The sequence below is a fragment of the Pelodiscus sinensis genome, chromosome 11 (genome assembly GCF_052426305.1).
Source record: "Pelodiscus sinensis isolate ZL-2025 chromosome 11, ASM5242630v1, whole genome shotgun sequence".
Lineage (NCBI taxonomy): Eukaryota > Metazoa > Chordata > Testudines > Trionychidae > Pelodiscus > Pelodiscus sinensis.
In genome coordinates, this window is record NC_143062.1 from 12,101,267 (window position 1) to 12,119,692 (window position 18,426).

Genomic DNA, 18,426 nt, shown 5'->3' on the forward strand with positions numbered 1-18,426 from the left:
TGGCTATATCCATCTTTCCAGCCACAATATGGCCATCAATCTATGGGTTGGCCACACATTTGCTGCAGCCATTAGTTATGACGAGGTCAGGGCACTAAACTCTGCCCTCAAGATATATATGCTAAGTCCCAGTGCGTTCAAAGAGAGTTGCACAAGCATAAACAAGCTCAGACACTTCCGCAGTTATGCACACCTGTGCAAATAGTGTGCAAAATGCTACCCACTCATAATGGGACTGATTTTTATAACTGCTTTGGTTGTGGGTAAATGACTACACCAGGTGCTACCCAGTAGAGCACTAAACCCACCAATTTCAGCTACATCTTTTGCATAGCTTTGTATTTGAACTCGTAAATCAAAGCATCTAATAACTTAGGGTATGTCTATACTTGCACCCTCTTTTGAGAGAGGGATGCAAATGAAGACATTCGAAATTGCAAATGAAGCCAGGATTTAAATATCCCGCGCTTCGTTTGCATAATCGCGTTATGGTGCTATTTCGAAATAGCACTATCTCCTCATACAATGAGGTTTACCAGTTATTTTGAAAGAAAGGTTTTCTCTTGAAATAACCACATCTTAACAGCGTCTGTTATTTCGAAATAGCGCCATAATGTGAATATGCAAATGAAGCTCGAGATATTTATATCCCGGCTTCATTTTCAATTTCGATTGTCTTCATTTGCATTCCTATCTCGAAAGAGAGTGCAAGTGTAGATATACCCTTAAAGGGGATTGGGCACGAAGAAAGAAGTGAGAAACAAAAAACTGCACCATCTAAAACTCTGTTCTATGTTTTGCAAACATGTTTGGAAAGAAGTGGATCATTAAAATATAAGCTCAAGTATTTTGTTTGTAGGAATACTTTATTTGCTGTGTTGGGAGGGTGAAAAGAGCAATACTTTAGCTAATATTTAGAAATTGGATTAGTTCTTCCATTCTCTGTGTATGCCAACAGTGCTTGGGCAAGTTTCTATCATGTCAGCGTTCAAAGCTGACTGGTGGAACTGGAGACTGTACTTACTATCCGAGGGCACACGAAGGAGTAGTGAGTGGTGGTGCCTATTGGAAAACCACTCTTCTTATCTATTATTTATTTGAGAGAGTCTGTGCTTCTGTCTGTGAGTCTGTTTGTTCAAGAACTCCTCCTGAACGGTCAGAGCTAGGACCACCAAATTGGGTACGCAGCTTCCTCTTCGCATAACTTAAAGCCCGGTCAGGGTTTGATTGTCTCAGGATAATGGGATGTGCCTGGAGAGCAATTGTTTCTCATCAAATGGAAAGGGAGGGCGGTGATAGAAGGGACAGTTATACTCCAGAATGACCCCGGGGGCACCAAGCAAGCATGTCTCCGCTGCCCCAACCGCCCCAAAGAGCCGAGAAGCAGCTGTCGGCCGTGCAGCGCTGCCCTGATGGCCCTGAAGAGCTGTGGAACAGCTGCTAGCCAGGCAGAGCAGCCTCTGCCAACCTGGCCGGGCCTAGGGCAGCGATACCACTGCCCAGACAGCACAGCCCTCATCGTCCAGGGCCAGCCCCAGGGCAGCGTGGTCCCTGGTGCCCTGGGCCAAACCAAGGGAACAGCTGCTGGCTACCCCCACCCCATAACCTGAATCCCTACCCCCTCTTCTGAGCTTCCCTACACCTTCCAACTCCCTGCCACAACTCTCCACCCCCGTGGTCTGCCCTGACTCCTGCACTCCCCATGCTCTCTGCCCCCTGCCCTGAAGGACCCAAGCAACACCCAGTAAATGTCTAGTAAAGTCATATTTTAAAAGAGCAGTTTTGTTGTAAGCATTAAATACAATGTTTGACCATGCCGAAAGGCATTTCTGTACTCCAAAGCCTTTAAACAAAAGACTTAACGCTAACTCGAACACCCAAAGTAGACGCATTCTGTTTAATCAGAGCTGAACTTTCAAAAAGTGTTTAGAACAGGAGGACCATGGTTAAGGGCCTGAGCCTGTAATGCCCCAATCCCACAACGTGGAGAAAAATTTAGAACAGTGGGGTTACACACAAGCATGAACAAAAGGGGAGCAACATGAAAAATTAATTATTTTGGGGATGGGGGAATCAGAGGGTGGCCAACAGTAGTGGACCCTCATTTATAAAGTGGGAATAAGAAACACCAGCTTTAACTACATTCTGCTCTTAGGACCAATAGACCGCATTTAAGGGGCCATCTGCAAGTGGGCTTTGAGGTGAGTAGACCTCCTCACTTCTGCTTCTGGGCTCCTTTCATCCCTATCCATAAATGAACATTTAGAAAGAAAGTGTCTTCCTTCTTATCGTCTTTCACAAAGCTAGTCTGTTTTCTCAGTGAGCTCTCTCAGTAACGATCACGTGTTTTAAAGGAGGATCCAAATCTTGTGTTTCACCTAAGTACAAGTAGCACTGGGGAAGCAAAGACCCTGCAAAAACTTTTATCCAGAGTGAGATGAATTTATCTGGGGTTTTGGTCCCTTTTGAGGGCTGTGCTCTTGGATGCTCTCAAGTCCTACTAGATGACCCCTCCCAGAGCTGACCTGATTCAGTATCCGGGGCCGTCCTTAGGCATACGTGGAGTACGCAGTCGTGAAGGGCACCACGCTTTCTGGGGCATCTCTCTGCCAGCCCGGTACGGAGGGGAAGCATAGGTGTGCGCTCTGCACGGAGCCAGTAGGGGCACTGCTGGCACTTAGGGCCCTGCCAGAAGACCCCACCAGGCCGAAGGACTCCGGCAAGGAGGCCGGCAAGCTGACCCCGGCTGGGGAAGGGACGCTGTCAGCCCGGGCAGCAGCATCAGGAGGAGCCGGGGCTGCGCCGGGGGTAGGGTCACGCACAGCGAGCCGGAGGGGGCAGGGTCAAGCGCGGCTTGGCGTTGCGGCGTTGTTTTAAAAAATGGCCAAGCCGTGCCTCGGCAGGAGACGCGCCAAGCAGGGCGTGGGGGAGCAGAGCCTTGCTAGGGTGGGACCGGCCGTGTTGTGATGGGCTGGGGTTGCAAGTGCCGAGCAGCACAGCTCCGGCTCCGGCTCTAGCATGTGGTCTGGAGCCTGGGCTGCAGGGACTTCTGGGGCCCAATCGCAGCAGACTCCAGCCCTGCAAACGGGAAGGCAGAAGGTAGGTGAGGGCGAGGGCGAGGTGGAAAATAGGGGGAAGAGGTGGGAGAGGAAGGGGCTTGTGCTGATGGGAGGGGGGCAGGTCAGGAGGAGAAGCAAGGGGAAGGCACCAAGGGAGGGGTGGAGGAGAGACAAATGCCGAGGGGGGCAAGTGCAGACAATGAGGAAAAGGGCAGGAGGGGAGGTGTCAGTGGGAGGGGGACAGGGTGATGCTGGGAGAGGAGAGGAGAGGGGAAGGGTACTGGGAGCAAGAGAGGGGAGGGGGAGGTGCTGGGAGAAGGCATGAAAGAAGGGGTGGGGATGGAGCAAGTCATGTGCGAGGGCACAGAGGAGCGTGAGGGGAACAGGGGCAGAGAGTGGTGAGGGGGTGGGCATCAGGGGAAAAGAGGGCAAAGGGGGCGGGGCAGAGGCAGTGAGGGAAGGGGGAGGCACGAGGAGGGTGCAGGGCTAAGGGAAGGTGCAGGTGCCAGGGGATTCTGGGGGTGAAGCAGAAGGGCAGACACCTGCAAGGGAGGGACCAACACCAGCAGAGAGAGGCAGGGCAGGTGTGTAGAGGGAGGTGTTAGGAGAGGGGATGAGGAGGGGTAGCTCACATGATCAGAGTGGGGCTACTGGAGGAGTGGGCACAGGGGGGAGAGAAGGGCTGGTGGAGGGGGGCAGGTCTCAGGAGGGCTGAGGGCAGTGAGAAGGGCAGGAGTCAGGACAGCAGAGGAGGGTGAGGGTTGTGGGGCAGCAGGCACCAGAGGAGCTGATGGAGCAAGGGGAGGAGACATGGCAGCAGAGGGAAAAGGCAGAGGTGTATAAGATATTTATTAATAACTTGGGTGCCACAGTGGCACGTCCAAACAAGCCCCATGAACTCAGTACTGGTGCACAACACAAAATTCATTCTGCTCACGGGAGGAAACTCTTAGAGGGAACACTTCCCCCAGCCTCTCCGCCCCCGAGTTAATGTCACACACGTTGGGTTAATGCAATTGCAGGATAGTTGCATGAGGGGGGGTTGGTGGGGGCCAAACTAATCCCTATTGGTAGGAGGATGGTGGGAAAAGTCCTTGGGTGGGGGAGGGTCACATGACACCTTTACTTTTGGTCATGTGTCCATCTTGCCCCGAGAGTGTTGCCTCCACAGGCCTGGCTAATGGGGGTCAGGGCTGTGGCTAATGGGGGTCAAAGTACCTTTTAAAAAAATGCTTTGGGTGCACACCCTAATGAAATGTGCTGTGCATGCCTACGACGGGAAGCAGTGGAGCATGTAACAGCAGGGCTGGGTCCTAGAGAGAGCCTAATGCACTGCCTGCAGCACAGTCTGAGGGAGGGGATTGGCTCCTGGGGTCTCTGGGAAGGACAGGGAGTAGGGGGTGGAAGAGCAAGTCAGTCATAGGGGCACCAGTTTAATAATCTCACGTAGGGCACCATAAATCCTAAGGACGGCCCTGTCAGTATCCATGCTGCTCTGCTGGGGGGCTGTTACCCCAACTCTGTGCCTTGGCTAGGGGAGACAAGAGTTTCTGGTCCCACAGGACAGGGTGTTGAGGTACCCCAGTGGTATGATCAGCACACCGGGTGACAGCCTCAAAGGGACCTTTGTGATTAAACCCATCACAGACTCCTGACATTTTGAACACATAAATCCATCTGCTAAGCTGAACTTGTAGGGATAAGTTCAGCAAACTCAAACAAGGCCACAGCAGGCTGTTCCAGCTTTCTGCCCCGCCCTTCTTACTGTGCAAACTTACACAGAATGAAGTTTCAAAACCATTGTTCCTGCTGACTAATAGGCCGATTCGAATGTACTTTGCATGTGTTACCTTGTTTTACTGATACTAAGCTTTAAATATCAGTACATCTACTGCCAGCTTAATAAAACCCTAATATACTTTTCATGACTCAGCTACCATCATCATAAAATAGTATTTACTAAAAAGAAATTAGACTACCACTGTGTTTCTGCCTGGGGAACAGGCTAAACTGAGACAGCACAGAGAACATAAAAACTGAGAACAATGTTATTCGTCACAAATATGCTATGAAAAAGATGTGGTTACATCTAACCCCACAACCCTTTTAAGTCAGGCCTAGAGCCCGAAGTAATAGCAAACAAATGGGACACAGAACTAGTATTAGGAAAGACATTTCAGTTGAAAGCATATGATGCATAAATTAAGCTGGGCATTACGCAGGGTCGGAACTATTTGTTAAGGTTACACAGCTGTGAACTGCTGATTTAAACAATCCCTTATTCAAACTGAGGAGTATGATTGGTCCCTAATATTGTTTCCACATTCTGAGTGAATGGCTAAAACATTTTAAATGGGACAAAAAGACTACTATCCAGGATGGATGTTCAGTTAAATAATAACTTGTGCTAACATTAACAAAGATTCCTCAAAATGTTCATAAACACCAAGTAGTAGTCTGTATATTAATGAACAACACATATGGTACCATGAATCACAGTGAACAGAATACAACTCTCATCTATAAAAATAATTTGTGAATTAGATAAATTTGGCGTGTCGGGTTTTTTTTCCTTCTCGCTATTTGAACAGCCTTATTATTTAATCGGACATCATCAATCAGCAGCAGTCCCCTGACGGCTGGCACCCTTGATGTGTGGCAGTTCATTCTTAATTTATTTAAAAAAAAGTACCCAGGGTGGGTGGGAATTGGTGATCAGCTATGGACAACAGAGGCCATAATGCACATAAGGACGTTGTGGAATCTCCATCTCTGAAAGTTTTTAAGTCCCAGCTTGACAAAGTCCTGGCTGGGTTGTTTGAGTTGGGGTTGGTCCTGCTTTGGGCAGGGGTCTGGACCCGATGACCTCCTGAGGTCTCTTCCAACCCTAGGATTCTGGGATTCCATGAAGTGTGAAATCTCAGGCTGTCTCTACACTGGCATGAATTTCCAGAATACTATTCCGTTTTCAGTTTTTCCGGAAAAGGAGCGTCTACATTGGCAGGCTGCTTTTCCGGGAAAGCGTTTGTGGCCAATGTAGACACGCTTTTCCGGAAAAGAGCCCCGATCGCCATTTTCGTGATCAGGGCTTTTTTCCGGAAAAGACTACTGGGCTGTCTACACTAGCCCTTTTCCGGAACAGTGTTCCGGAATAAGGACTTATGTCCAAGTGGGAGCAGAATAGTTTTTCCGGAATAGCGGCTGATTTTGTACAGTAGAGCGTCGTTGCTTTTCTGGAAATTCAAGGGCTAGTGTAGACAGCTCGCAGCTTATTCCGGAAAAGCGGCTGATTTTCCGAAATAAGTGGCCCAGTGTAGAGACAGCCTCACTGTAGATAAATAGGAATTCATTTTTCATCTCCTTTCAGCTGAATTAAGATCAAAGAGAAATGTTATAAGACAAGCAAGCAAAAGAGGACAGTTTACATTCCTGCACATGGTACTATAGCCCCTCCTGCACCAGTCATAGCAATGTAAAGACAACTAGGAATAGGACTGTTGCCAACTGCAGAACTGCACCCACACACACTCTTCATTGTTGTACTATCACTTTCCCCACTTCTTACTTTCTTTGCGAACTAGCATTGAACTATGTGGAAGTGACACAGCAATGTTGGTCATCACAGACACAAACAGATTCACTCCTGGCAGGGTCAGACCTAGCAGAAGCCCAGTGGGAGTTTTAATTGTACCCGCAAGTCTTTTTTCGTATTAAAATTTTTTCATTAATATGGATTAAACACAGGTGCACTATCGCCAGCCCCAACATTCTGTGCTCATGAAACAGAACCTAAAACAATCAGCTTTTAAATAACACAACATTGTGGGTTCTTTGGATTGTCTTCCTGGATTTTGAACCTGTATGATCCACATGGGTCATGTTTTCGACCTTCCCCTCCCCCAATCTCAAAGGCAAGACAGGTAGTTTCCCAAAATACAAAAATGCTCATATATAATGCTTGGATTTGAAATGAAGAATCTCTTAACTCTTGATCTCTATACCTGACCAGTCAAAGCTATAGGCTGTGTCTACCTGGGCAAGATTTTGCGCAAAAGCAGCCTCTTTTGCACAAAATCTTGCCGCCTGTCTACACTGGCCACGAGTATTTGCGCAAGAACACTGACGTTGTAATGTACAAAATCAGTGCTTCTTGCACAAATACTCTGACGCTCCTGCTCAGGGATAAGTCCTCTTGCACAGGTGTTCTTGCGCAAGAGGCCAGTGTAGACAGGTAAGATCAAGAGGCCAGTGTAGACAGGTAAGATCAATTTCTTGCGCAAGAAAGTCCGATGGCTAAAATGGCCATCAGAGCTTTCTTGCGCAAAAGAGTACCTACACTGGCACAGATGCTTTTGCGCAAAGGCATATGCCAGTGTAGACACTCTCTTGCACAAATACTTTTAACGGAAAAACTCTTCCATTAAAAGTATTTGCGCAAAATCATGCCAGTGTAGATGCAGCCATAGTGTTTTACTTGCCATTATCTACTGAACTGTATACAATTGAAAACATGTATGTAAACATAAGCTAAAATACGAAGATTACGTCTGATTCTGAAATATGTAGCAAAACGTAACATGCCTCCACCTATGGCAGTGTTTCTGAACGTGGTCCACGGACTCACCCTGAGAAAGCTGCTACAGGGCAGCTGTGCTTTGTTTATGCACCGGCTCTGAATCCTCGTGACTCCCATTGACTATGGTTTGCTGTTTGCAACCAAGAGGAGCTGCGGCAAGCAGCGTGGCCTGGGCTGCTCTTCCCGCGGCTCCCCTTGGCCGCAAACGGTGAACCAAAGCCAATAGAAGCCACAAGGCTCTGTGGCTGCAGAGCTGGTAAATAAACAAATTGGAGATGCCCGGAAGCAGCTTTCTCCGAGAGAGTCCGTGGGCCACTTTGAGATACACTGACCTATGGAGATCCATGGTGACATCAGCTGCCATCAATCTACACGTGGCACAAGAAGGCCTACAAAGCGTAAGCATGGTCTGAAGGACTGCTTGCACTACAGCTAGCCGAAATGGAAGAAAAACCCTGGGTGTGTCTATGTAAATACAGTTTCCCCCTGCTTTGCTTAGATGTGTTAGATATTCAGCAAATGGAGTAGTAATTTGCTCATTGCAATCAACTTAATTTGTGACCCAACACCAGCTAGGTTTGTATTAAATGCAGGGATTGCAGAAATATTGATACCAATGTTTGTAATTTTGTGGGAACACAGAAAAGTAGGACTGTGCTACGTTGTGCCAAATGAAAGGGCTCACAGTTAGCAGAAAGAATCTTGCAAGAATCAAGCAGGGGCTTGACTTTCCAGAGCTCTATGGACATACGGGAAGGCTATTCTGGTCTGAAGGCTATTTGGCTTCCCCTGCTTAGACTAGTTTGATCTTTTCCCCTTCCCAATTGTTCATAGAACAAAGTTAAACAGGCATCAGTAGGTGCCTCTCTCCTTATGTTAATTGTGTTGCATTTGTGTTTTTTCCTACTCCGCCTGCTAAGAGTTGAAATCAGTGGGAGCTGAAATCAGTTGAGCGCCAAAAAGTGGAGTGGCTGTTTGGATGGACTTCTGAACTCTGGGTCTGCCCTGACCAAGGCAGAGAGGACTGCAGAGAGTAGGGCATGTAAAAGGGACATTCAGGTTGCTGGAATTAAAAACCTGAGAGAAAAAGGACACTGCCCAGTCTAGCTGGGGTGGGACTTGTATTCATGGTTTTGGTTATGAGCTCTGTTTGTCGTGCTTTTTCCAAATGAATGTCAAGTCACTTCTTTCCCTTTTCTGTGTGTGCGAGTGGGGAAGCATTGCCTCTCAGAGGCATCCGGGGTGGTGGGAGAATTTCCAGGTTACTGGGTGGGGACTCGAGCCAGTTCTGAGTTGGATGGATGGATGAGGAACCCCTAGATATTTAACCTGGTCCTTTCTGCTGCTGACTCCAACTGGCAGAAGGGTTACAAAAGACAGAAACGACTGTCACAGGTGCAGAAAAATGAAATGCTGACTAATACAAAGAAAAACACCTTCATAAGTCAATATCAAAATTAAAACGATTAAAAAAATCATATTGCCATGGAAAGATCCCCTAAAGCCGAGTTCAGCATCCTTCAGTCTCTCAAAGGGATAAGGCAGGCAGACTTTATTAAATAAATTAATCTTGCCCATTATGTATCTAACTCTCATTACTAACCAAAAAACACGCTTCTGGAGGTAAAACATATGAGAAACTGAAGGAAAAGTTTGTGTGCCGTAAGAGGCGGCTCCCAGGGAAGACACCAACATTCTAAAGCCAGCTGTTAAAACCATAATCAACATTCTGAACATTTCCAAAATAGAAAGACAAGATAGAAACCAATTAGTGCAGGCAGAATTCAGCCTCTCTACCTTTGCTGTTCTCATTAATGGAAATCCCCATAATTTTTATATTAGATTGAGCAGGCTCCTCCCTCTATCACTCTCTTCCCCTGTCTCTGTGAGCAAAAGGGAAGTGAGACTAAGTGTTGCTTAGACTTGGGAAACAGATCAACAGACACTCAACCTCCAGCTGCAACATGGCTTGGTGAATAAAAGTATAATTGTAACTGCTGTTTATTTCTTTGTTGTGAATTGATGCTTGTCTATGTATCATCGTGTATCAGTAAAACACCTTTCCTTAATTTGACTTCCTGCCTTGTTCCCGTGAAACAGGTACAGCATTAGTACAACTCATGGAAGTTAATCACACAACCCCTTGGGAAAGTGCTAGGTATTGATACTCTTTTTTTATTCGGTTTCTCAACTGTGAATCTTTTGCTGTCAACTTCACTGTAGCTAAATTAATTGCTCACTTCTTTTCATCTACTTGTAAAATGGCTTGTAGTCATACCACTTTCTACTGTGATCCTGTCAGATTTCACACACGAAGCAGCCTCAGGCAAGGTATTTTAGATGTGAGATCTCTAAAGAAAACCCAAATATTTTCAGTATTAAATCAATACCTCAGCAGGGTGGGGAGGGGCATTGTGCTACCTATGGTGCAGTCTGACAGAAGCAATATAAAAGCACAATTGTCACCACTTAAGGTGGGAAAGTCCCACAATATACTTCACAAGAGCAAAACTATTTAGCCCCAGTGTCTTGACCAAATTTCTGCTTGTATGTTTCCATTTTACCTTGCTGATTTCCCCCTGTATTCTCAGTTATATACAGCGTGCTTGACTGCTGACTCACTGTTCAATAGCTACTGGCTTTCACACCATAGCTGAATAGCCATCTGTGGTTAGCAAAATGATGTGCTTAGGTATCTATCCAGATGAGACACTATCTACTCTGTCCTCTCCGTGTTCTCCTCCTACCACTTTCATCACTCCTCCAACATGTGCTTTGGAGGATCCTCCTCTTCTGCCTTTCAGGTTTTGGTGGGAGTTCCTCAGGACTCTGTTCTTGGTCTCCTTTCTATACCTGACTTGTGGGTAATCTCATAAATAACCACAAATTCAACAATTTATGGGTCTATGTTTCCTCCAGGCCCATCTCCTGTCTGAATTAAAATTTTGGCCTGTCTCTCTGTTATCACTTTGTAGACATATTACCATCGCCCCAAATCAACATGGCTAAAACACAGGTTTTGTTCTGTCCCCAAACGTGTCCTGTTACCTCCTTTCTCAGTGACAGTAGGCAACATCACCTGTCTCTCAGTTCCATAACCTCAACATCCACTTCCACTCACACCTCTTTCGGTCCCCACATCCAGGTTATGTCTAAATCTTTCTGGTTCTTTCTACGTCACATTTCTAAAACAGAGTGTTTCCCTCCCACCCGTCCATCCATCCAGCCAGCCAGCCTCTCATCCTTTTGCATCTTCATTACTTTAAAATCCTTTTCACTAGCTTTGGCAAGTGCAGTCTTGCTCTACTCACATTCACTCAGAGTGCTGTTGCAGAGATGACTTTCCTACATAAACAGGGCAGCCAGATTCCTCTGGTTTCCATCCACATAGGTTTTTTTTCCTATGGGTGTATTACTAAAGTGACACACAGGTAAAGAAAGGGTACATGCAGTAAGGTGCATACTGATTGCACATAACACTCCCTCTGCATCCAATCACAGCGCTGTTACTGTTCACACAATATCTCCTGCAAATTCTAGGTATGCAGGCACAGTTTGCAAAATTACTCTAGGCCAGCAGATGACAATGGTGATGACAATCTTGCGGCCCATTGAGATGGAGGGTGGCCCACTCACTAGCCTAGGTTGCCCATCACTGACAATGGGATCCTGATCCACCAGTCGGGCTCCTCATGTTTCAAGCGAGAGAAGCAAACCAAAGTCATTAGGAAAAGGCAGCTGAAAACAAAACTAGAGTTTTAGAAACATTGGTGATTGGACTGGAAGGAATATCAAGTTGCTAAAGCCAAGACTCTGCTTTATCAAGCAGGAAAGAGTCTACACTGAACTCTCTATGAACCAAATGTAGGCAAACTTCCCATTGACTTTAGAGAGCTCTGACTGAGTAAAGACATGAAGATTTATATTCACAGGGACATGAAAATCTCTTCTCTTATAACCCTTGTGAAAATCTTATAGTCCAAAGCTTAAGAAGCTGTTTTTTTTAGAGAGACTTATTTTAAAGTCATGGACGCTAACAGAGATAGCAATCAAGTTTTTGTGCCACCATATAACAAAATGGATTCTCCTTGTATATTTTATACTGTTTTAAACACCAAATTAATAAGAAATTATATGACATCCATTATAAAATGTTACTCATTTAGATTAAGCTCTTTGGAAGTTCTGACATCAGGAAAGCCTCATTTGGACAGATTTGAATCATGGCTCCTGAATTTATTTTCACTTTCACTTTCCATTTAATCCTTACAATTTTACTTTACAGAAAATATATCTATAAATTGCTATCATATATTCTTTATAAATTGCATTGGAATTCTATGCGGTACTGTAACCCACACACCTAGCGTGGTTCACTGTCCCATGTAGTGGCACTTAGATCACTTACAACTAGAGATAAGAACAAGGGAATTCTATAGCCTACGCTAAGAATCCTCTGTTACATCCTCTGTTAGAAATGTTTCTCTCTTCCATACCAAGGATGAGACTTGTATTTCTCTGTTATCAATTGTTCTGGGCATACGTTTTATGTTTTTTTTTTTAACAATTATAAATAAAGGTCTAATATTATCATTGGAAATGCTGCTTTCCAGTAAAGGAAGATCAACCCCAGACTGATTCATCATCTTCATAGCCTATATTTTAAAACTGGATAAAGGGAGGGACATTGGGTAACTCCATCCAGGGGCCTAAATCCAGGCCCTCAGGAGGGCATTGTAAGACCAGGCAGGAAGACACAGCTTCTGTCCTGAGTTAACACAACTCCCTGATCCTGCAGACATTTGATGCACATGCTTAGCATCATGCACATGAATAGTCCCAATGACTGCTCCCATGCATAAAGTTAGACATGTGGAAAGTGTTTACTGCTGAGTTTTTACCATCCTTTTATAACACAACTTACATGTTAAAAGCCATTAAAAAAACCTATTTTTCCCCTTTAAAAAAACTCTGTAAACATTAGACAAGCTTTCCCAGAGGATTAAGAACATATCCCAAGCTTTAGCACAGATGGAAGGAATTCAAATGTACATCACCAGTGGTTGAACATCATAAGCCACCTAAAATTATTTTGGAGTCTTCTGTCCAATTTCTGGTGGATAAGTGCCCCAAACAAGAAAAACAGTGAGGTGGGGCCTTGCTGCCAAAACCCCATAATGGAGCCAGAGTTATTAAATAACTAGAGCGAACATTAAAACCACCTGTCCAGATAAAGTAAGCTCCCAAAGAGTTGCTGCATACACTAAGACTGGATGAGTTTGCTTGTCCCATACTGGAGCCTTTGCCTTTGATGCCGACGTGGAGTTGAACTCCTGGATCCAGCTACCTGGTCACAGAAGAAGGCAAACATGAGGTAGGCGAGTAAAAGAGAAGGGGAAGGCAACAGTGGAGAGGAAGGGGAGGAGGGAAGGCAAAGGAAGAGAGACGAGCAAAAGAGGGAGAAGGAGCATGGGGGAAGGAGTAGGGAGGAGGAGAGAAGGGAGGACAGAGCAGCAGAAGGGGTAGGCGCTGGGAGGGAGAGAAGAGGCAGGACAGGGGAGGCAGAGAGGCGCAGGAGAGAAGGGGAAGGACGGAGAAGGAGGGTAGGGGGAGGGAAGCAAGGGGCAGGACGGAGGAGGAAGGGAGAGAAGGGGCAGGACGGGGAGGGAGGCGGCAGGTGGAGGAGGGAGGGAGAGAAGGGGCAGGACGGAGGGAGGCGGCAGGCGGGGGGGGGAGAGGGAGGGAGAGAAGGGGCAGGAGGAGGAGGGAGGCGGCAGGCGGGGGGGGGAGAGGGAGGGAGAGAAGGGGCAGGAGGGAGGGAGGGGAGGGAGGAAGGGGGGAGGGAGAGAAGGGGCAGGACGGAGGGAGGCGGCAGGACGGAGGAGGGAGGGGGGAGGAGAGAAGGGGCAGGACGGAGGAGGGGCAGGCGGGGGGAGGGAGGGAGAGAAGGGGCAGGACGGAGGGAGGCGGCAGGGCAGGACGGAGGGAGGAGGGAGGGAGAGAAGGGGCAGGACGGAGGGAGGCGGCAGGGGAGGGGGGGGGAGGGAGAGAAGGGGCAGGACGGAGGGAGGCGGCAGGACGGGGGAGGGAGGGAGAGAAGGGGCAGGACGGAGGGAGGCGGCAGGCGGGGGAGGGAGGGAGAGAAGGGGCAGGACGGAGGGAGGCGGCAGGACGGAGGAGGGGGAGGGAGGCGGCAGGGCAGGACGGAGGGAGGAGAGAAGGGAGGCGACCCGGGCGAAGGAGCGAGCGGCCCGCAGGGCGGCTCTGTCCCGCGCTCTGCCGGCACAGGGGCTCCGGAGCCGGCGGGCAGGTGAGCGCCAGGCGGGGCGCAGGGCTCGGTGGCTGCCGGGGGCGGAGCGCGGGGCGGGGCGGGCGGGCAGGCGGGCCGGGCTGGGACTCGCTCGGGGAGCGCTCGGCCTGGGAGCTGCGGCAGCTCCGCGCCGTGTGCGGGGCTCGGCGCCCGGGAGAGGTGAGTGGCGGCTCCGCGGGGGGCGCGCCGGGCGGGTACCTGCGGCGGCCGGGCTGGGGATCCCCGCGACGCGCCCAGTTCCTGCCCCGCCCGCCGGCCGAAGGAGGAAGCGGCACCGGCGCTGCCGCCCCCGCCCGGCGCTGGAGTCCCGGGGCGAGCTGGGGGCCCCTGGCCGGGGTGCGCTGCGCTCGGGCTGCCTGCGCCTGGGCGCCCTCTCCAGCGGCCGCTTCACTCCCCCTGCCAGGGCGGCGGGGTGTCTGGGCTGGGCGCCGGCGTGTGAGCCGCGAGGGGAGCCCTGCCTGTCCCGCGAGCCGAGCCCGCCCCCTGGGGTGAGCCGAGGTTGCCTCTGGCATCCTTTGCCGGAGAGAGGGCTCCCCTCGGCTTCCTTGTTCTGCCCGCCTCCATATTTTGCGCCGTGACTCTGGGCAGGGGGAGGCTCCGCGACCCGAGGAGCGAGACCCGCGAGTTTTCTTGATTTCTGCCAAGTTGGCTCGGCACTTTCGTTTGCTGATTGCGGAGCCTCTTTTTCTGCCTGGCTGAACTTGCCTCTGACCCTGTTGTCTGGAGCCTTCGCTGGGGACGTGCTGAACTTTTGAGTGGGAAAGTTTGTAAATCAGCAAGCGATATTTATGAAATCGTTGACAGAATAGTTATGGGTCAGGTCAGTAAACATTGAAACAGGAAAAACTTAAACAAGTGTGTAGACGCCTATGTCAGGAAGGATGCTATCAATTGACTTTGATTCTTATCTGCTTCGTTTTAACTACCCAATCTTCAGATACTTATTCCCTCTAGCTCCTTGTCTCTCCTCCCCTCTGTCCCCCCCCCCCCCCCCCTCCTCCTTTCCTATTTATTTTGGGTCTGAACATCCTAAACTCAAACCTCCGGTCATCTGAATAAATGGGCTGTGCCCACAAAAGCTCATGATGCCATCTACATGTTTTGTCAGTCTATAAAGTGCTACCAGACAAAGATAGCTTCCCCAATTATCACCCCCTAATATCGTTATCTCATAGACACTGACCTCCCCCCCTCACCTCCCCTCTGTTCTAAAATCCGATTTGTCAGTTTTATATGTGTTCACTTTTTTGATTGTATCCCTTTGGTATATATGGTTGTGCCAATTTTCTTCCACATTTTGATCTGAGGAAGTGGGTCTGGCCCACGAAAGCTCATCACTTAATAAACCATCTTGTTAGTCTTTAAAGTGCCGCATAGTCTTTTTTTTTTTTTTTTTTTTTGATTCATCAAGACCAGACTAACACGGCTACATCTCTCTTACTACCAGACCATTTGTTATTGAAATGTGTCATTATTGTTGCTGAAGTATAGTCAGCATGACAGTTGATGCCAATCAAATGGTCCTTGGAACAAATGATGACCGTAAGTCATGCAGCTTTTAGTTCCTTAGGGACTTTCAGTGATGTTTTTGTTTCAGGTACCAGGCACTAAGAGGTAAGGAGGCTGACTCTCCTCCCTGGTAGTAGTTGTATCCCTGTGTGTATGATGCCTCATTTCCTGAATGAGACTTTTTCTTCTTGTTGTGGACTTTGTCCTTAGCATATCTTGCAGTTTCACTGTAATAATAGTGCTCATTACCTCCAGGAAGTATAGGTAACCTGGACAGGGAAACTTTGCGTTCAGGGAGGAGTCATAATTTACTTTATTCAGTAGCATTCCTCAAGTTGTATGAGCTCATCTATTTATCCATAGGTCAGCTACAAGTTTGATTATAAAATAGTCTTAGTTTCTGTTGATTATGAGACACTCACACCTTCACCCACCCATAAGCAAATGGGAGCAAAGCAGAGTTTTTAATGAGCTAAGCAAATTGTAACTGTATGACATACAAGGTAATTCTTCTTGTCTTCAGACCTTATTCAAATATCTGGCACATGTGTAACCCACTGTGTGTGTGTGCATGCATGCGTTGGTTGGTTGGTTTCACAGGTCCCTTTGTTTTGATCCATGGAGAATATGAGTTATTACAGTGTCTGACTGTAGTGCCTTGGCCCTTTCATTCAAACTCATGGTGTGAGCTTTTGAGGTCGTTGGTTCAAATCCTTTCACATCAGCCAAGAGGATATGGTCACACTTGCACGTAAATCTTCAGTAGGGTACAGTTAATCTTTTCAGCCCAGAAACACATATAATCAGTTTTTGTTTCTCAAGAAACACTATTGGATATGCAGCACATTCGAATTGGAAGTGTAAGTGCTCAGCATGTCCAGCTATAAAATTCCTCACCATGTGATCAAAAATGGATCTTTTAAAAGCAGTTAGAAAACAGAGTAAACTTTAAGGAATGTACCTGTTTGATCTCCCCTTTTGATATACATGCTATATGTGTACACACATAATCACTACTATATGTGTGAGTTCAGGAAACGTCAGGATTCCCCAATGAGAATACTATATTGGAGTTTGAGCCATTACCATTCTTGAAATATAGCATTTTGTATTCATAGCTGAATTTACAGGTTGTGAAGCGTCTCTCCTAAATTACCTAGCTAGCCCAAAGAAAGTAATATTGGTTTGCACCTAGGAACTTCAAAGCCCCAAACTTCATCTAGTCTAATATACTCTCAGTTGATAGTGGGCAGTACCTGGGGAAATTATAAGAATCCCACTGAAGACAGAGGGGAGATTATCTGCAACCCATGTTGTCTCACTTTGTTAATCTCAAATAACTAAGAGTTTGGTTTAATCTGAAACATGAGGTTTAAAGTAGGGATGTAATAGTGTAGTCCGGTGTTTCCCAATTTTATTTGGCCACGGAACCCTCTTTTAAAAGAAACGGCCAGGAAAAACTGGTTGACCAAAAAAAAGGGGGTGGGGCGACTGTCAAGCAAAAAAAGAACCAAAACACCGGCTTTCCCCTAACACCACTGTGCCTGGCGGCCCCTTGAAAGTGGCAGACCCGGGAGACCGCCTGGCTCGCCCACTCCTAAGACTCTCTCGGTGGGGTGGGGGGCAGGAGGGAGGAAGTGATCGGGTTCTCACGGAACCCTTACTTTCACTTTGTGGAACCACAGGGTTCTGCAGAGCACTATTTGGGAAACACTGGTGTAGTCAATTAACAAATAAGCAAAAGTGTATAAATTAATGCTATAGAATACACGCATTCTGCCTCCTCCCCCATCACTACATTTTTTCGCAGGCTGGCTCATTTCTTCCATGCACCAGGTCCAGGATCTACCCCTGCTGCGGCTCTACATTTAAAGTGCATTAACAGCCAGACGGGCAGGTAACCCAGCTCAGTTCTGGCTCGCGCCAGGTCCAGGAGCTCAGTGCCTCCCATGGACAGGGGCTGCTACCACCCCACTCTGCTGCTTCTGAGGCAGCAGCACAAGGCGACATGCAACCAGTCTGCGAGGGAAGCTGTTTTTTAAACCGGCTCCTTTCGCAGAGCAGCTCCCACCTGACACCCTGCGCTGCTGCCTCTGCCTCGGGAGTGGGGCACAGCTGGCTGCTGGCTCTAAGCCTGGTGACTATAGAATAGTCGAGAAACCAATACGAATTGATGAGGTTACTCAACTATTCAATTAACCGATATTTAACATCCCTGTCTCTAACGAAACACTGTTAACATTTAATTTTCATAACTCTGGATATTCTAGTTATTCAGATAAATGTTCAATTTGTTTTGAAATTTAGTAGATTCTTGGCCCCCTGTGCACATTTAGGGCATGTCTACACTGCAGCCAGGGGTGAGATTTCCAGTTTGTGGGCATGCACATGCTTGCTTTAGTCTAGCTAACCTGCTAAGATAGCAGTGCAGGCATGGGCCTTTCAAGTCTGCACAATCTCCCCGCAGCTACGTATTCAGGTTGCTAGTCCTCACTGAAGGCTGCGCTGCTGCATCTTCGCTGCTATTTTAGTGAGTTGACTAGATTAAAGCTACTGTGGATATGCCTTCATGACAATTAATGCAAATCACACCTCCATTTGCAAGGAAGGCATAACCCAACTGCTTCTCTCACTCTGCATGCTAACCTACTAGTGAATGCATTCATATGTAAGGTCTGTTGTATGCAGCATCAAAAGAAACAACCAAAGAAAACAATGCCACTGAGTTTTAAAGTGACAGCAGCAACATTGTAGTTTTCATGAAATGTTCCTTAACTGCCCATCAGCTACTTCAGTAATTAAAAAATATGTTCAGCATTTCCTGTTTAGAGTAGTTCCTGAAAATATCTGTTACAAAAATGTATAATGAACTAGTATCTAATGTTCTGCCTGATACATTATCAGTTACCCGAAGCCACAATGGAAAGTCTACAAACTTTGGGACAGAGTTAAACACTGCAGATGGCAACACA

At 47.5% G+C, this 18,426-nt stretch overlaps 1 protein-coding gene across 5 annotated transcripts in view; it reads left to right on the forward strand.

Moving 5' to 3' along the window:
- The first annotated feature begins 13,808 nt into the window (after positions 1-13,808).
- Positions 13,809-18,426, forward strand: part of PRKCD (protein kinase C delta) — a 127,966-nt gene continuing 123,348 nt past the window's right edge. For 2 of the 5 annotated variants that reach the window (XM_075939349.2, XM_075939353.2), the window contains exon 1: positions 14,007-14,104. The gene's annotated coding sequence lies outside the window, so the exon portion shown is untranslated. Of the gene's footprint in view, positions 13,946-13,985; positions 14,105-18,426 lie in introns of those variants that run through there. The other 3 variants (XM_075939352.2, XM_075939350.2, XM_075939351.2) reach the window with 3 other exon arrangements.